Genomic DNA, 20270 nt, shown 5'->3' with positions numbered 1-20270 from the left:
AAGTCTAGACTTACCCTAGTAAAACTGAAACACAGTAAATATCAGAAAGAATTGCCTGAACTGACAGTTTGACAAACAAAATTAATAAAACAAAAATGTTAATGTCACAACCCTTCTAATTGATGTCAATACATTCTGCACAACAGGGCAACATAAATAATGCAGAAAGTCATCTGAGGCTACTGACCCATTTCCTTTCCCCCTACACCCACTATCCAGCAGGTGGCATTTGAAACACTGATAACATTCAAAAGACATTCATAGCTCAATAAAAGTAACTGCTGCTGCCATCTCTAGATATACCTAATGGCCATCTATCAGCCTTCTGGATATACCTAATGGTCATCTATCAGCAATGAATGAAACCACTAAGAATCAACCCTTCTAATTAAAATAGCTAAAACATATTCATTCTACCTCACTACATCAGAAGTAATATACATAATTATTTCACTCTACCTTGAATGGCAGGCCAGGAATATAATGTTCACTTCCTCTCTCCCTGTAAAAAGGATATTACACAAAAAGAACCCTAAATATCTATTGCATGATGCAATAGTAAACTCCATGCAACCACCAATCTGACTTGGACATGTGCTTTCTGGTCAAAAGCAGTGCGACTCTAGTTATTGGGGGGGGGGGGTATTTAAGTAAATTAAAGTGAAAAGATCAAACGATTCAAACTACCCCCCCCCTTACTACTTCCAGCTAGGAAGCAGCTTTGTTTCATATCTTAATCGTACCTTTGATGAAGAGGAACAAGGGACTGTTCTCTGTACTGGCACCTTCCTTCTGAATTCTCTGCCCAAAATTCTCATCCAAACCACCTACAGTATCAGTTTTGTTTTCATCAAGTAGAGATGAATCTGTCAGTGCATACTGCTCCTGCTGATTCTCTGCAAATGTTATCATTTTTCACTGTAACATTTCCTATGGCTATTTTCCAGAGTATTTAGAGGCTACTGATATCTTCTACAGATATTCTATGTTTTCAAAGACAAAATACTAAAATAGTGCACTAATTAGTTTACTACCATTGCCTTGTCATTATGTAGTACAAAAAAAGAGATCCACAACAATACTTTTATTCATCTAGATTTTGGATTATTGCTAATACATTCTACCCAGAGCAGCTGCTGGACATTTTTAGCAGTATAAAATGTTACCAGCTCTCTTGAGGAGTGGAGCAGAGTGAACATATCACCCCAACGTTATTGGGTTGCACAAGATACTAACAAGCAGTAGCCCAAATGAAAATTTTGTTCCCTACCTTTAAAGCCTAAACAACTTGGAACCTGGTTAAGCAACTGAAGTGCAGCAGTCATCTATGTGGTTGACAAAATCCAACTTCTCAAACACTGACTAAATGTAGATATCAAGTGAATGTTCAATAGGGATGTCACTGGTGTGAACTGCATGTTGCCTGGTTGTGTTTTTTGCCAAGGTTTATTTTCCTCTTGTCTTCTTGACTGCTGCATTGTTATTATGCAGTCATATATTTTGTTTGTTGGTATTATCTTATTTGTATTATTTTATTGCTTTTATTTTGATTTTATGTTGTGAATCACTTATTCTAATCATCTTGTCCAAATGATTCATTCCAATCATCTGAACAAGAACAAGTTATATAATTTGATTTTTTCATGGAGAAGGATTAGAATTCGATAACTACACATACTTGAGACATCTAGTTCTGATGTGCATGAACAGCAGCTTTTATACTTCAACTTTATATTCCTTTGATGGTTTGAACAGACTTTAAAAGTATTTGTTAGAAATCTCAAATAGAATCACATCAAAGCAGCTCAAAAAAGGCTCTTGAATTAAAACTTTACAAACTTGATTGTAAAGTAGAACCTGTATCTAAATTTTGAAGGAGAACATTTGACTGCAATATCTGGAAGTTGAGTCATGGCAACTGGACTTCTTTATTAGGTTGAAATGTTTCACTACTAATCCAAATAGCTTCTTCAGTCTGAGGAGAGTTGGTAGGAGACCCCTGATATAAACTCCACATTGGTTTCACTTCCCCTTGGTCTGAATAGGCCTGGTGGATGGACCAAGTACAGTGGTGCCTCGCAAGACGAATGCCTCACAGGATGAAAAACCCACAAGATGAATGGTTTTTGCGATCGCTGTGGTGCCTCGCAAGACAGCTTCTTCTATGGCCGTGCTTCGCAAGATGATTTCCCCCGCCGCAAGACCAATGCCTCGCAAGATGAAAATAATTCATTCATCTTGCGAGATTCCCATAGGAATGCATTGCAATGCATTCCTATGGGAAACCGCTTTTCGCAAGACGAAAATTTCGCAAGACAGCGCTACTCGCGGAACGAATTACTTTCGTCTTGCGAGGCACCACTGATACTTGGGTTGAGTGAAAATCCCATTTCTGCAGTCTTTCTCCATCCATTGTCATGGGTTGTTAGCAGTAATTAACAGTGGTCTTTCTGGTGTGTGGTTCTTATCTGGGTGGAGAAGGACTGCAGAAGTGAGATTTTCACTCACCCCCAGTCCTGTGTCCATCTAACAAGCTGATTCAGACCAGGGGCAAGTGAAACCAACATGGATGATATATCAGGGGTCGCCTACCAACTTTCCTCAGAAGCTACTTGGATGAGTAGTGAAATGTTTCAACCTAATAAAATAGAAGGCCAGTTGCCATGTCTCAACTTCCAGATAACCTCACCTGGATGACTGAGAATCTTCACAGATATTTGACTGCAATAGTGAAGCTGCTTTAAATCCACACACAAAAATGTGAACTGGAACTGAATACCCCTTATTATTCAATGAGACACAGCTTTTCTCCAATAGCATGACTGCATAGCAGTCAGAAAAATGAGAACTAGATGAGTATTTGATCCTCTGAGCACAGGCAATATATATATATAACAGGAAGCACTGCCAATTAGTGTCTCCTGTCATGAGTCCTAGGAAAGGTATCTCTTCGTCATACTAAAAACACATGTGATTACAGAACTGCATGGCTTTAACCAGACTATTTGAGGGATAATGCCTAGGACAATAAAGGGTTATCTTTTGTGATGAATTAGCTCTGGATGACATATTGAGAAGTCTATGAGCAAAACAAAACAAAACTACAAGTGTAGGAAGAGAGATGAGGAGAGACATAAAAATAATAACACCGAGCATCAACTAGTGGGTTTTAACAAGACACAGCACTAGAGAATATGTAACTTTCATAAACTGAGGGGTGGCTATTTGCAGCCCTCCAAATATCTCATTAAGAGACTTAAATGACCTCCAGAAAAGATATAAGTAGCGAAAAATAGAATACAAGTTCCTACAAAGGTGTGATGCAATTCAAAGTGTGATCCAGGCAAATGTTCTGATTTATTAGTACAGGAAAAAAATCAGTCATCTTAGCTAAGATTCAAGCTGAACAAAATTATGTTGATTCTACCTCAAATAAAGATAAAGAATTTAATTTCTGAAATAGAAAAATCCACTATTCATGACAAGCTACTTCTGCAACAGTCAGACACAGGTTACCATCTATGAATAATGAGAAAGAGGAGGGGTGCAAAACAGGAGAGCTATGACCTCACTGTAGTAAGATGTAGGTACTGCAGCACAAAATGTGAATAACCAAGTACACGGAAATGTCTCTCTGCAGTGTATGCCCAAAGGAAATATTCTAAAGCCTTGACACAACAGTGACGGGTGTTGTGGCTGTAACATAAACAAGCATTTACTGCATCGAATCCCCCTTCTAAATGCAGAAGTGATGCTCTCAATGCACACCACAGTGCCTTTCCGACAACTCACCCACACCAAGAAAACAAAACAAGAGCTACAATAAACAGTGGTTGCCCCATACGCAGGAGAAACAGCGAGTAACTCGGCAGGAATGAGGCCACATTATGAGTTCAGGTACGAAAAAAAAAACCCAACTCTTTCCAAAGTAGACCACAGCTTCCCATTCCTAGTAAACAACCCATTTGCGACGGCGGTATCCCTCTCAGGCAGGTCCCTAGATGTCCCAAATCCTTGAAGGGACCCCATGCGAAGCGGATCCCCACATACAACAGATGACCGTGCCACTTTTCTCTCTCAATCTTTCTGCTAATTAATAGTGACTCCCCCCCCCCCCCCCAAATCTTCCACCTTAAGGCTCCCTGAAGAAAGTTTTACAACATTCTCTTGTTCTATCGGGGCCTTCCCGGGCACAGTCACAGTTTGGCAGAAAACAAAAAGAAGCCCAGGAGAGAAGAAGGGACCCGACAGTCCTCCTTGGCCCCTTGAAGCGAAATGCAAAGGTTTCAAGGTAGGGAGGAAACACAAAACCCTCCCGGGGCCAGCGAAAGGCCACCAGGACCCTCCACCACTTTCGAGCAGACGACTCTCGGGCAACAAAGTGGTATCGAAGCGGCAGGGAGGAAAAGGGTTGGGGGCGAACATTTTTAGGTCCAGCCAGGGACGAACTCCAGGTATGGTTTAAAAAAGGGAGGGGGGTGAAAGGGAGGACAGAAAGATAAACCTCCCTTCCCTGAAGTACAAACAAACATCCCCTTCGCCTCCTTCAAGGAAGAGCCATAAGCCTGCCTCACATTCAGAGACGGGAGACTGAAGGGAAGAACTCAGGACGAGGTAGTTTCTCACGTTAACTCTCGAAGTCCCCCCAAAGCGAAGAAGCTCTACCGTCTCCCCCTCACCCTCAGGCCAGCACGGGTCAATGAGGGAAGCGGAGTTACTATACCTTGCCGAGCTGCTTCCTGATCCCACGGCTGTCTCCTCAGCAGTCGTCGCCCATACCCCTCACCCGCATCCCACCCACCCCTGTACGGCACCGCAGGCTGAGGCCTCCTGCTTCTCCTCCCGCCCCGCTCAGGACATGGTTTCTTCCTGCTCTGGGTAGTTAAAAGGACGTAGCGAAGTTGCGAGGAGGGCGCTACCACCCTGGCGCGGCGGGGGTGGGTGGAGGAGGAGGATCAGGCAAGACGACCCCGCCACCCCCGAATCTCTTCTGGCTCGCCTAATGGCGGCGGCGGCGGCTGCAGTGGCCCAAAGCAAAATAAACCCCCATACGGCAGAGAGACTGGAGCTCGCACGTCAGCCCGCCCGGCCTGAGGCCCTAGCGCGTACTCATTGGTCGCGAAAGAGCCTCCAGCCCGCCAATGGAACGGCGCCTCTTTGGAGACGAACAGCTGATGTCATTCCAGTCCTCGGGACGCCTCATTACGAAGATGCTGAGGGGGAGTCTTTGCTATCAGGGAACACGGGAGAGCGAGAGAAAATCGCTGTGCTCTCATCTTCGTGTCCTCCGGTCCTGGACCCACAGGAGTCAAATGGGGGCCTCCCACCTCGACTTCCCTGTACAGGCAGGGTAGAAATACCCGTTTAACAACTGGTTGCCCCTTGTAGGGCAGTTTTTCTTCCCTCGAAATACCCAGATGGGGAGTCTCTAATTCAGTGCCTAGATTTTTTTGCTTTCTGGGTCTGCAAAAAGAGAAGGTCTTCGGGCAGCACCCCCAAAAAAACTCCTAGTCCACACAGCTCCCCTTTAATAGCATTGGGTGCGTCACCCCCTTATCGACGTTCTGTGTTCTGCTGCTTCAGCTGAGACAGGAGCTTCTCTTGTACTGTACTGTACAGTATTTCTGTACATTCCCCGAAAATTTAGTTCCCTCTGAAAGATGGCTCCAGCTCACGGAAGCTGAATTACTCAAAGTGGAAGTAATGGTTTACCTAACCGTGTGTCACCGTTTTCTGCCTGGAAGGGTTGCCTGGAGCAGTGGTTCTTAATAACCTTTTTGAAAGAAACGCTCCCTTGAGCCATTGAGGAAGTTATCATTGCCCCCCCTCCCTGTGGCAGCAGCATGGTGGTGCGGGGAGGGGGGCGATGATAACTTCCTCAGTGGCGTGGCATTGGTGGCAGCACATCCACTGCCAGCACAAGCTGCTCTGGATCCAGTGGCGCGAGGAGGGGGGCGATGATAACTTCCTCAATGGCGCCAGCGGTGGTGCAGTGGCATTGGTGGCAGCGCATCCACTGCCAGCACCAGTTGCTCTGGATCCGGTGGCGTGGGGAGGGGGCGAAGATAACTTCCTCGGTGGCGCCAGTGGCAGGGCAGTGGCATTAGTGGCAGCACATCCACTGCCAGCACCAGTTGCTCTGCATCCAGCGGGGAGGGGGCAATGATAACTTCCTAAATGGCGGTGGTGCCTCTATCACCCCCTTCTGTTCCTTCACCCCCACGTCGCCCCTTTTCGTTCCATCACCCCCCTTAAAAATGAAATCACCCCCTGGGGGGTGATAACACCCAAGTTAATAACCACTGGCCTAGAGGGTTTGGGGAGGCTCAGGTAAGTGTTTTCTTTGGAGCCCTTGCTGCTGTCCACATCAAGGCCCAATCCTTGTGCACGGAGGGGAGTTTGAGAGCAACGGGACGGGGGTCACAAGGTCCTGAGGAAAAATGGTTCCAATTACCACCCTACAATCATATCTGAGCAGACCTACTAAACCAGAGGTAGGCAAAATGTGACTCCATATATTAGTGGGTGGTAACTGGTGGGCTGTAACTTTCCATAAGATAGTGGGTAGGTGTCAGACGTTGGGAGTTCAGTTCCCCACTGTGCATCCCAGATGAGCCAGCCTGTGTAGTTTTGGGCAAGCTGCCCAGTCCCAGAATGCTACCAGAAGAAGGAAATTATAAACCATTTCTGAGTATTGGCTACCTGGAAAGGATCGTCATAACTCAGAATTGACAATGTCACACAATCATGACACCTCACTAGTGGGTCTGCTTACAGAACCGATGGAAGATCACTCTTTCACCATTTCTGTTCTATAAGGTCTCAGGCAGACAGTCTTTCCCATTTCAGCTACCAGACATCACTTTCAGGAAGCTCAGGACCTTCTTGATGATTGTGTCATATGATCTTTACCACTGAACTATGGCTCTAGCAAGAACAAATGTTTTTGGCAAGTGTGCTGTGAGTAAATTATAAAGCATTGGATAATGCTATTGTAGGGTATACTGTAAGTAATATTTCTTTAATTGTTCTTTAACATTGTAATCTATTATTTTAGCTTCTAATCTTGTTTCTTTTTTAAATACTGTAAGCCAGCTTGGATCCTTTTTAAGAGAAAGGTGGCATATACATATTTAAATAAATGCATTCTTCAGTAAATAACTTGAAAAATTGTGCCCTTATTGAACAGAATTTGTGGAGCAGATGGGACCCCAGACCTGATTTTGTTTATTCCAAATCTAGGCTGATGGGTGCTATCTACCTATACCACAGTCTCTTGCTGCCTAAACCACACGTGGCATTCATGCCAAGAGGAAGTCCATATTCACAAGAACTCACCAGCAGTCTAATCCTAAGTATAGTTACTTAGAAGCTTAATCTCACTGTCTGCAATAGAATTTGCATCTTTGTATAGCTATAATCCTGTGCACCTTTACCTAATAATAAACCCCACTGAACTCAGTGAGACTAATTCTTGGAATGAAGCTGTAAATATATTCATTTGTAAATATGTAAATATGTGCTTTTAACACCTCATATTTTCTTTGCAAACTGAAGAACAAGAGTGTAGCCTTTGCTTTAAAGAAAATAACTTACCATGATTTTTGCAAACGGCAATATAGATGGCTGGGCAAAGCTGAGTTAGCCATAGTGACACAAGCCTTAGTTACATCCTATTTGGATTATGTCTACACACTATTTGGAGCAGCCTTTTGAAAGTGTTTGGGAAATTCAGTGGATGCTGTGGCCAGATTAACTGGGGCTGGTTACAAGGAGCATATAATTCACCTGTTAAAACAACTCTATTCTCTGTCAGTCCATTTCTTGCCCCAATTCAAAGTGCTCTTTTTGATCTAGGAAGCCCTAAATGGCCAATCTATCTGAAGGACTGTATCTTGCTATATGAGTCTGCCCAGGTTTTAACATCATTGAAGAGATTTTTCTCTCTGTCCTGCCACCTTCACAAGTGTGTTGGATGAGGACACAAGGGAGGGACTTTTCTGTTGCTACCCAAACCTGTGTAACTCCCTTCCACAGGAGACCAGGCTAGCCCCTTCTTTGTTGTTCTGCATACAGATTGAACCAGACAGGGAGATGAAATACAAACTTGCCTAATACCTTTGCTTATGTGAAGCCATTCTGTTTCTCTATATTATTTTCTAACAATAGCTTCTTGTCCAGAATATAGGGCAATCAAATGCACATGCATTTCTTTTAGAACAATCAATAGTTTCCCATGATCCACAAAGTCAAAAGCTTTGCTGTTTCCTGTAAAATATAGGATTCTTCAGAAATACAGTTCTTCAGAAATTGTTTGATATTCTCAAGTAGCCAATATATATTCACAATATGGTCTCTAGTGCCTCTCCCATTTCTGAATCTGGCTTGAGCACTGGGCATTTCTATGGTATATATTCATATAGTATATCGTCATTAAAAGAGAAAATTCAGGAAGTATTTAGTTATTACAAAATGATCTTGTTTCAATAGTTTATAAATTATCTTGCTCTGTTTCGTGATTGGTCATCAGGTACTAAGCACAGACATTATTTGCAAGTCTGACTTATCAGTCATAAAAGTCTAGCTGAATCACACTGCTAGAATGGTAACATAATTGAAGCTAATGAACCTAATGATGGGTTACCTATGTCATAGAGTTTGGCCCAGAGAGGGCACAAAGGATTTCAGGATTTGGCACTGGGCCACTTACTAAGGCATGGGCCTCAACAGACACATGATGATGCTAAGAATAAAAGTATCAGTAACACTTCACAGAGTGCTTTAATCACTATGTCCCTATTAGAAGAATTAATAGCTTCCCCATTAGTAAGATTAGGAAAAAAGCAAAAGAAAAGCACAAAAGACATATAGCGCACACACACCGCTTCTATACAAGTTTGTAAAATCTACTATATGTATCAAGAAAAACAAAACTATGAGAGGAATGTTTCTTCAACCAATTGTGAGACAACTCAACTTCATCTACCCTACAAGCAATTATTCCTTCTGAGAATAATGTTTACATTCTAATAAGAAAACATACTCCTTCAAAACTCCTCTCCAATAAGGCCTCTGACACAACTCCTTAGTTTTCATCCCTAACCGAAACCGAACCTAAGTATGTGTGCATACATGGGACACCAGATCTCTTCACCTATTTACTCTTATCATATTGCCCTCCCCATGTCAAATTTTAGAATTTAAGCTGTCTGAAACAGCAACTTATCTTTTCCTTGGCCATCACTGAAGCGCAGCTTTTACTGATAGAGCTATAGAGATAAAGCAATATACTGTAAAATTATCCTTGAAGCAGTGGATAATTTGACATATTCTAATCTAGCTTCTTTATCTGTAGCTTCAAAATCATAAGAATCAACTGACTTGTACAATTGATTGTAACTGATTGTAATTTATGCTGGTCTGTGCCAGCTGGTGTCTCTGCATCTATGGTAGGAATGACATAGGCATGAAACTGCCTGTTTCACATGTCCTGCTTTAATGTAAATCCTCACAGGATTTAAAGCAGGACATGGAGCACTGTCCAGCTCACAGGCTGGCCAATGCTAGGAGGCTTTTTGTCCCTACTGACAGCACAAGGGTTGGAATAGCCTCACACACTTGCCATGCAGGAAAAAAAATTAGCCACTGGAGCTGCTTCCACTGCTGGAAAAAACAACATGGCCATCCAGCCAGTGCTGAGATGGCTGAGAAACCTCCCTGGCACCGGCTGGGAAGTGATGTTGTTCTTGTCAGAGGGGCTGCCTGAGCAGCTCCATTTTTACTGTGTGTATCCTGTTTCCCTGAAAACAAGACAGGGTCTTATATTACTTTTTGCTCCAAAAATGCATTGGGGCTTATTTTTAGGGGATGGTTTTTTCCTGTATAACAATCTACATCCATTCAAATACAGCCGTGTCATCTTCTGGTTGCTGCACAATGGTGAAGGGCGGGGTTTCCCTCAACTGGGGCTTAGTTTCAGGGTAGGGATTATTTTACGAGCATCCTGAAAAATCATACTAGGGCTTATTTTCAGGTTAGGTCTTATTTTCAGGGAAACAGGGTCGAACCCCAACTCAGCTCTGTCAGTAGCTGGGAAGCTTCCCAGCATTGACCAACTGTTATGGAATCCTGGTGTGGTTTAAAAATGATGCCAGTGCACAGTTTTTAAAAATTGTACCAGAGCCAGCATCATATGAAATGACTGAAGTTATTGCAAAGTGACTTCAGCCCTTTCTGAAAGTGTAGTTGTGGCCTATGAATAATTATGTTTCTACCTGTGTAATTTTTTTAAAAAATTATGCCCACCTCCAAACTGAAGTGGTACAATCCATTCTACAACCTCAGGACCTCACCTCATTCTGCTGCACATGGAGACCAAGCCAGAGATTGTGTTGATTCCGTCTCTCCTTCATTCTGTGCTGAATATTCTTAGATACTTGAAACATCCACTTCTGCTCACATTTGTTGGTCACTTCTTTGGTCATAGCTTTCTCCATTGTCATTTTTATCATTCTTGATTCCAGGCTGATGAACTGCCTCAATGCTTATCTCATTGTTCTGGTTTTCTTTACGTGGGTTTCTGTACCTGTATTTAAATTTGTCATCTAATTTGCATGTGTTTTTGACTGCTTAAGCTGTCTTATTTTGCTCCTCTTGTTGATTTGACTTCTGCATATTCTTCTCATTAGTTTTCAAAACTGAATTATCTTCCTCATCCTTTCTCTTCTTTTATCCCTTTCTACTAATACATTTGCTTGAATGATTTACAAGGTTGCTGCAGTCCATTAGATAACTGTCTTTCTATTTCTCAAATGACTTTCTTTCTCCCCCCCCCCTTTCTTTCACTCTAGTGTCTGTAATGGATATATCAGCCTTTCTCTGAAACATCTGAATTAAACCACTACATGTTTCCTCTTCTGTTGCTACTTCTCTTCAATCTCCTCTCACTCGTTTAGTTAAATCTTGCCATACGTAAGTTTACCTAGTTTGATGTAATCTTTGGATGATCTGTCCCTTTCTAATCATCTGTTTCTTCCAAACAAGTGGAATATCTTGCTTATTTCCAGTTTCTTTAATTCCTGCTTTCTAATTTTTTTCCCATTTTGTTTTATCGGGACTGTAGATGATTTAGTGCTCAGAAAATTTCATTATCTCTCTGTTGTCTTGCTCTTTTAAATCTGCTTTTACATTTGTACAGTCTATAGAGATATGATACTGGGGTTCCATCAGCTGGACAGAGCTAGTATCAGCCAATCTGTGCCACTGGAAGCCCAGGTATACAGCCAGAACTATGCTGCTGAGACTTCGAAACATCAGGCATAGTTCTCTCAAAACACTCTTGACATGCCATTATCACTGTTTCCTTTGTTTTCTTCTTACTGGAATGTAAGCATGCAAATGTCTATGCATTTTAAATATTATAGAGAATAATGTATGTGTGCTAGGTGCTTAATAAATAATATATAATAATAAGATATTTCAAGAGATTGGCTACTAATCCATACTACTAATGTATCAGATATTAGTATAGAGTTGAAATCTCTTGATTATTAAGGGCTTACTTCTTTTATAAATGCAAAGAGAAGAGCTAGCACTCTTGTAATCCCATTGATGCAGATGAGAATTAAAGCAAAGATTTTCTTCTGCTTTTTAAACCAAGAAGCAGCCATCAAAGTAAGCATAAGTATCTATTACACAAAACAGTCCTGCAACTGCGATGCTATATTTAGTGAATGTAGTCTACTTAGATATTAAGGACTTAAAAAAATATATTTTCATATGGTTATTTCTACATCCTGACATCTGCAAACCATGTTCCTTTCCTTCAGGATGATCTCACATGACTTTCATTCTAAACCTTTTATCATCACCGTTTACCCTTCAGATCCCATTCCATTTCGTCAAAATTAGTTTTGAAGTGGACTGTCCAATATTAGGCATCGTAAAAATGTTGAGATTTGGCCCTGTCCTCATGTTGTGCAGATTTGACATGTGTGTTTTTGGTTAGAATGGGGTGGGGAATATATAGGAACAAAGACAAAGTATCACAGCTAGAAAGAAAATAGAAATTCCTGCACATAAGAGAGATAAGAACAAAGTATATTTGTATGGAAAAATCCAGTTGCATGGGGCACAAGATCTGTGAATATTTGTCCACAGCAGGGTTTTTTTTTTTCTTCCAAGGAGAAATAGTATACAGAACACACCATTTCCTGCAAGTTCAGACTGGAACTTAAAGGCATAATCTTCCCTGAATGAGGATTTGTTTTAGTCAGTGTTAGATCAGGAAGATGTTATATTAAGCTTCTTGCATCTTTGTCCTCGTGAAGCAAAACTGTCTTCTAATGTGCTCTTTTGTCAACATAGACATAGCTCACCAGAAAAAAAAAACATTAAGTCCATAATATGGAAAGCTAGCATTTTTGTTGTAAAAGCCTCAAATGCTGCTGTCAGATGACTGACAAGGAACAAAAATGTTTGACAGACTCCTTTCAAACTAAAGGAAGTGCTTCAGGGGCATGAGCTATGGAAAATGCTATAAAAGATCCCATAACAGAATGGCACTTTAAGTACCCTGATACGCTCATCCTCTTTCTTCTAAATATCCAGCAACAATACATTGTGTGTGTCAAGGCAAGAACTAAAATAGTGACTCAAATCTACAGACTACTTTTCAGATAATAAATGGACGTTCCATTACAGCAGACTATTTTAAACCTCAGAACTAGTTTTCTAGCACAATCTAGATTTTTCCTACACTTAGAATTTCTTCTGCAGCTAGTGATTTTGAACCAAACTCATGTCAAGGTTCCCAGCTTTTCAGGTGTTGACCTTTTTGCTACTTACCTTGCTTATACAACCATTATGTGGGCTCTTGTTTTCTCATAGAATGACATGCACTGGTGAACATTAAGCCCTTTCCGCCTTTTTTTAGCTAGTAAGGTATAGAAAGATTAAAATAAAAGTAAGATAGACAAACGCTTTACAAAAAGGAGAGGTCCTCGTAACACACAATCACACAATTTTCTATTTTTAGTTTTATAATTACTCTCTAATGGTCACTCTACAGTCCACGACTAGTGACCATTCAGTCCTCATTAGGCTATGTGGAGTGGTAGCTTGCATCCTGAGTTTTAGATTCTTAGTATTTTTAAATACTTTTGCAAACAGTGAGTTTACACCTGTTGCTCTCTTGCTGTTTGATTCCCATTGTCCCAATTTGGCAACAGCTCTGTTCGTGCTGACCTCATGGCTATGCTGTTAAAAATTAGTAATGCTGACCTAAATACAGGATGTGTCCATTGCCATCTATTCAGCTAGGTGGCAGAAGGAAAGTATCAATGAAAAACGAAGAATCTCACTAAGGCAAAAATTAATTATTCTGTTGAACTGACATATTACAGTACATCATACAAGTTCCACAAAATAAGTGTATATTATCCTTATTTTAATCATTCTATCATGCTTGTCCTGAGAAGTAAGCCTGCACCAACACTCAACAGTTGTCCATAATACCTTCCATATACTGTATTGCATAGAAGCTTCTTACTGCAATTCTTATTACCATTACAGAGAGTAACAGATGTCATATAGACAAAGCTCTAAAGATTACTTAGACAGTAGTGTTGCACAGACATAATCAAAATATGGCCAGTTAAACTCTATTCTAGTCTAAGAATTTAACTAAAAATAATTGTAAGTGTTGTCACAACACCCTGTCAGTCGTATGTCTTAACAATCATATAGGGGGAAAATGATATAATGACAGGATTAAGTTTAAGAATAGGGCAGTGAGGTGCAAAAGAGCATGGTGCTTTAAATTGTCATGCTACTTATAGCCACTGCAAGTTTCCTGTTCTACAAAGATATTAAGGATGCCTCTCTTCTTTTTTTTAATCTGGTGGCCCTATAATTGTTGTTGTTATTTTGGGGGGCTTTGGGAACAATATCAGGACATTTCAAACAGTATTATAAGCCATTGCAAATCCCAGAAATAACACAATTGGAGCTACAAAAAAATGGTATGGGCACAGGCCTTGTTGAGGTGGACGGGCTTGTGTGCTTCAGTGAGGTTGAGAGCTATGCTGAAGGGTTTCCCAAGCCAGACAGGTCTCAGCTGGGAAGCCAGACCAACTGTGTCCACCAACCATCAATTATGATGAGAGGGAATAAACAAAATCCATAACAGATTGGTTGTTGCCCAGGCCAACAAGGACCATATCAGTTACTATAGCCCCTGGGCATCTGATGACAAATGGGCTACAGGGCTCAGCAGACCCTGTTGAGAAATGAGGACAGGCTACTGGAACAACATAAATACAAAACATGGACTCTCACCAAAAATCAAGAAATTATGAAATGTTATTAGATGGCAAACCCAACAGCCCGTAATTCTCAAAAAAGAATGATGGAAATTTGGAAAAGGAAACACCCAAGTAGTAACTTAACTGAATAACAATTAATTGACCAGAGAAGGTTTATTATCCAGATTAAAGTGTTTTCAGAACTGGAATTGCAAAAACTAGAAAAAGTGGCAAAATCAACACAGAACAGTGACCATAATATGGAAGACAAATGGAGGGTAGAGGTAGACACCATAGTGGAAGGAAATGTATCAATAGAGGAAAAACATATGAAACAACCCAGAAAGTATGAGTTGACAGAGTTGCAAAGATCACTGAGGGAAAAAATAGTAAACCACATTAGGCAGACTACAGAAAGACAAAGGCCCCCCCAATTTGCACCAACTACAAAGTTAACCAGTAAAAGATCTACTGAATAATGCAAATGTAGTCATCAGAACAATCCCAACCAACACGCTAAAGAAAACAAAACCAGCTCATGTATAGCACAGCTACCATAATAACCATGGAACTTGGTTACAAGCTGCAAAAATCCCACAAAACGCCTGGCACTCCAAAATTGAAAATTCATCTGGAAAGAAAAATAAATAGATTACATGCAGACATTAGCAACTTAAATGCATGAAAGATTCAAAACTTAAAAATGAAAAAGTAAAAGCCAGACTATGAAAAATATGTGACTTAGAAAAGAAAACAATAGTTGAAACTATGGAAGAATTAAAACAGCAGGTAATGGATTCAGCAAAGAAAATTGAAATATATGATGGACCCTTGAAACAATATAAAGAAAACACACAATTTCAAAATAGTCAACAATTATTCTATACATCACTAGGAGAAAATGAAGAGCAAAAGAAATTTCTTTAGTCGTTTAGTCATCTCTGACTCTTCGTGACCCCATGGACCAGAGCACGGCAGGCTCTCCTGTCTTCCACCGCCTCCCGGAGTTGGGTTAAATTCATGTTGGTCGCTTCAATGACACCGTCCAACCATCTCATCCTCTGTCGTCCCCTTCTCCTCCTGCCTTCGCACTTTCCTAACATCAGTGTCTTTTCCAGGGAGTCTGCTATTCTCATGAGATGGCCAAAATATTGGAGCCTCAGCTTCAGGATCTGTCCTTCCAGTGAGTACTCAGGGTTGATTTCCTTTAGAATGGATACCATTCTTGGGGGCATCCTGGGACTGTGCAGCTTGCCCAAGGCCACACAACCAGGAATGCAGAAATGCACAGTGGGGAATCAAATTCTCAACCTCTGCCTCTGCAGCTAGATACCTAAACCACTGAGCTATTCCCCCCCCCCAATTTAATGTATTATTTAATTAGGTATTTTATTGACACTATGACAAATTACAAGTAGGAGAAAATGCTTATGAGTATGAAGTAGCTTAATTTTTTTCCTCAAAAGCGCACACTGAAAGAAATCGGTTACCTAAACCACTGAGCTATCCAGCCAGCTATTAAGAATAATCAAAATAAAATCAGGAAATAGAAAATACAGTAGCTTGAAGGCAGAAAAAAGTACATAAATTGTATGTATGTTGCATGTGCTTTAAAGAAATTCCATTATCTGCCGGTAGGAAAACAAAGTGAGATCTTCTTAATTGGATAACAGCCCAACAATGTCTGAACTGGGTCCATGAATGTGTGTAATATATTTTTTTCAGGGTTTTGTTTTCTATGCAATCAGTCCTCTTGCTTTTCTAGTTATTCCAATATTTCTTCTGATTCTGTTTCTTCATGTGTGCTTTCTGATCTTTCTTCAGAGCTTTCCCAATTGTTGTATTCTCAGTATTCTCACTCCTACTTTTATCTTCGATTCGTATCTCTCCAGTCCTTTAGTTCTGTTCCTACAGGAATCTCCATTAAATATGTTTTTATTTAAAGTAATGCTCAGCCATTATGTGAAAAACAATGTTATTGCAGAATGTTATTGCAGAATCAAGATTTATTGCAGAATCAAGATTGATGGTGCATTCAGCAGCTACCATGTTACCATTTCATAGTACAGTGTGGAATATAATGTGACAACTAAAATGACAATATATCTGGCTAAAGAGATCCTGAAGGCCAGTTTAGCGTAGCAGACAGAGTGTCAAACTAGGATTCAGGAATCTTTGGTTCAAATCCCTACTTGGCTGTGGAAATTCACTAGGAAATGGGTGGCATTGGTAAATCACTTCTTAACTCATATAGTTTACTTGACTTGACTGCCCAAACACACAATGCAGTTCCTAGTAAAATTGTCACTCCACATTTATCTACTGTGGAATTCTGGTCATACTGACTGTTGGGCACATACTTAGTAATCACTACCATAGCCAGAACATACAAATTTACTGCATATCACCTCTTTTTGTGGTGATTATAGGAATCATCCTCCCAATTCCAGTGAGGTAATAAAATTCCTAGATTGCAGCCCCAAAGCTAGCTGATTTACACATTAGTTCAGTAAGTACATGGAATGGGGGAGGGTACCATCTTGTTACTTGTTTCCCTGAAAATAAGATCTAACCTGAAAATAAGCCCTAGTATGATTTTTCAGGATGCTCGTAATATAAGCCCTACCCCCCAAAAAATAAGCCCCAGTTAAGTGAAACCCCGCCCTTGTGCAGCAACCAGAAGAAGATGACATGACTGTATTTGAATAAATGTAGATTGTTATACATGGGAAAAAAAATAAAACATCTGCTGAAAATAAGCCCTAGTGTGGTTTTTGGAGCAAAAATTAATAAAAGACCCTGTCTTATTTTCAGAAAAACACAGTATTCATCAGCAAAACAGCTTGAATCATCCTCAGATGCCTTCATGATGAGATTTCCAGTGGGAAGAGGGAGCAGGAGGAAGAGGTGGAAAAGGATTAATTTAAGAACAGTGGCAAAAAAAAGTGATGCAATGTATAGAGGATATGCTTCAATAGGAGCATATATTATGTGAACTGTACTTTATTTTATATTAATAATACTTTGCCAATAAAGCACATTCTCTACATTTCATGACATTAAAAAAATAATTGTGATCACATTAACTAGAGTATTATTTTATAATATGAACATGTTTTATTAGGTTGTGACATGAGATGAAAAGAAAAGATTAAATTATAGAGTCACAAGTTACAAGGATTCTTTTATCATATTTTGGAATGTTCAGTTTAATAAAAAATAATAGAAAAAATCAGGTTGGAGAATCTGTTTTAAGTGTACTATTTATTACATATTAGAAAAATATTTTCTACTGTGCTTATGTCAAATTAGATGTTATTTTGCTGATAATTTGTAGGCTGGTACAATACAAAATGGAGAACTTGAGAAGAACATTCTAGACTGCATGCTACTCTGTTGATAAAAATATTAAACTAAGAGAAAAGTAAAAGATCAAAGTAATAAATAATCTGAAAATTAGGACAGAACAGATATTTAAAAAACCAAAAGGTTAAATAACAAAAAAGAAACAGAATAATGTTTCTCACATGGAAGGTCTATTACTTTTCACATCATCAGGTGTAAGAAAAGTATTACTGGGACAGATTGGAGGACCATATGTATGTCAGGAAGAAATGAAAAACCATAAACCACCTCTTGTGCAAAAGGAAAATCAGCCTATAAAGTGCTAGATTTCTTGAACACGTGCCATAGCAAACGGCATTACCTGTTATCTTCACAATGGTGAAATTACCTTTCTGAACCACCTTGCAACTCAAATAAGTGACATTTAGTTCTGTATACAGATGTCTCAGCATCAAGGTGTAACGTTTTCTATTGATAAAATGATGAGATAACATCTTAATGCTAAAACTTGAAACTTTTGCATACTTTCTGGGAAAAGTCATTTTTCCAGTCTCTTGTTTATCTGCTGCTGGTCAAGCGCTGTGATTGGATATAGAGTTGGTCAGAGTATTATGTTCCCATGTGGTTGCTTAGGTGAAATGAGCAGGGAGGTACATGTGGTTATTAATAAATACACTGACATTAGAACTAACACATGATTTTTAATACACAGGGTGACAGTATGAATAGTACAAAATCCTATTGGTTTTATTATATCTAATTTTCTGTGCCAACAACTAAGTAGTGATAGCTCTAGTTAACAAAAATGTTAGTCATTTACAAGAGTATGACCCTTATAAGTATCTTCAGATTTTGTGCAAAGCACTATTGATTCCAGTGAAGAATCATGATGGTATATAAATATTTAAATATGGATTGGAGAATAGATAATATATTCATCAGTCTGTCCACACCAAGTATTCCCTGTGATCGCTGAAAATCCTCATCCTATTTATTCAGTATAGTATTTTCAGGGCAAATTGCTTCACTGTCACCTAATCAGATTACTGAATAAGTAAAGGAAAGCAAGATGGTGTTCATGTCAGACATAATCCTCTGAAGTATCATTTAGGCATTCGCTCCAGCTTTTCCTTAATAGATTGCAGAGTGTTCTTCACATAGAATTAAGCAGCTCTGTTTGCATGCTGCTGTATATAGCTCCAAAAGAATGTGTATATTATCAAAGCTAACCATTGACACAGTGGGTATCATATACCAGCAGGTTCACTGGAGAAGGAGGAAGAGGAAGAGGACGACTTTTAAAGCAAGGTGCTCACATAATTTCACTGTGAGTAGCCTTTACAATATAATTTCCTTCTACTGTGCAAATGGATTCCTCAGCTTTCGTTTCCTTATCTGTTCCGGATACCAAAAACTTATCTGTCACTGTTATACAAATCCAGATAACCTTGTTAAGTTATTTGTGCGGGCCTCTTCTTTGTTTTTGGGTTTAAATCTATGTGGAAGTAAAGATCTTAGATGTTTTTGATTGCCCACTGAAAAGTGAGCTCTTCATAGAAACAATCTGCATGGTTACAGATACCACAGGCTTATTTCAGTAGAAATGAAAGTATCCTATTCAAATTCAATGTAACTACTGTTGTTGTTACAAAAATTCAAATTACATGCATATGTTGTAGGTGCATAACCAGCTAGCATGGTAAAATATATATGTTCCATATATGTTCCTGGTGTATTGTAGCATATTCTATGTTTATCTACGGTAACTGTACACACAAGCCAAACTCCAACAAACAGCTGTCCACATCCACAATATGAAATGCAGCACAGATAGAGATATACATAAATAAAAGTAAATTTATAATGGGGGGTAGAGTAGAGCAAATGGATGATGAATGTGGGACTCAGGTGCACTCTTTCTTTGATAAAGATGGTACCGTGTGCCCCTCAAAGGCCAGAATCCTTTTGCAAGGAGAAAGACACAAGGAAGATAGTTTAGAAGTGGATATCGAGATTTTCTACTTAATATATAGTATTATGCATAAGGGTCAAACTGTGACCTGAAGTGGGAAAGTGACCCTCCAGATGTTTTGAACTTCAGTTCTTAAAAGCTTTAGCCAGTCTGCTAATGGTAATAGATTGTGGTGTGATAAAAAGGCTTAAGAACCTCCACTTAACAATTTTCTCCTTGTCTCTACTCTGCTCTGCTCCCAAAAATGCAGCAAATTGTCAGGATTTAACATGTAACATACTTTAATCCAGATATTTTGGTTCTACTGTATGGAGGGAGAAGAATATGTTCTTACTGATAATAGCAAAATATTTTACTTTATTCTGTCATACATAGCCTACTGGCAATAACTAAACATTATTGCAGTGGATTATATCATACCTCACTGGTAATGCACAGCCAACATCTATTTATTGGTACTTGTGTTCTGTTCCTGTGCCAAGCAGCAACATATTCTGAGGAAAGTTTTATGAAGTCAGTTGGACTTAATGATAGTACATGGTACTGAATGAATGACATTATGCAGTTATTTTCCAGGAAGGGAGAGAAATAAATCTCCACAATACTATATATATACTGTATATAAAATCTTTCCATATTTTACATATAGG

The 20270-nt window shown here is 39.7% G+C and overlaps 1 protein-coding gene across 1 annotated transcript in view; it reads right to left on the bottom strand.

Annotated features, from left to right (window-relative positions):
* The window catches only part of ZRANB1 (zinc finger RANBP2-type containing 1), a 53719-nt gene extending 48739 nt beyond the window's left edge, over positions 1–4980 (bottom strand). Inside the window, exon 1 of the mRNA XM_020791530.3 lies at positions 4724–4980. The gene's annotated coding sequence lies outside the window, so the exon portion shown is untranslated. The remainder of the gene's footprint in view (positions 1–4723) is intronic.
* Positions 4981–20270: the final 15290 nt, after the last annotated feature.

The sequence above is a fragment of the Pogona vitticeps genome, chromosome 3, assembly GCF_051106095.1.
Source record: "Pogona vitticeps strain Pit_001003342236 chromosome 3, PviZW2.1, whole genome shotgun sequence".
In the NCBI taxonomy this organism is placed as follows: Eukaryota; Metazoa; Chordata; class Lepidosauria; order Squamata; family Agamidae; genus Pogona; species Pogona vitticeps.
The sequence above is the reverse complement of the archived record's forward strand: the minus strand, read 5'-3'. Positions and strand labels throughout refer to the sequence as shown.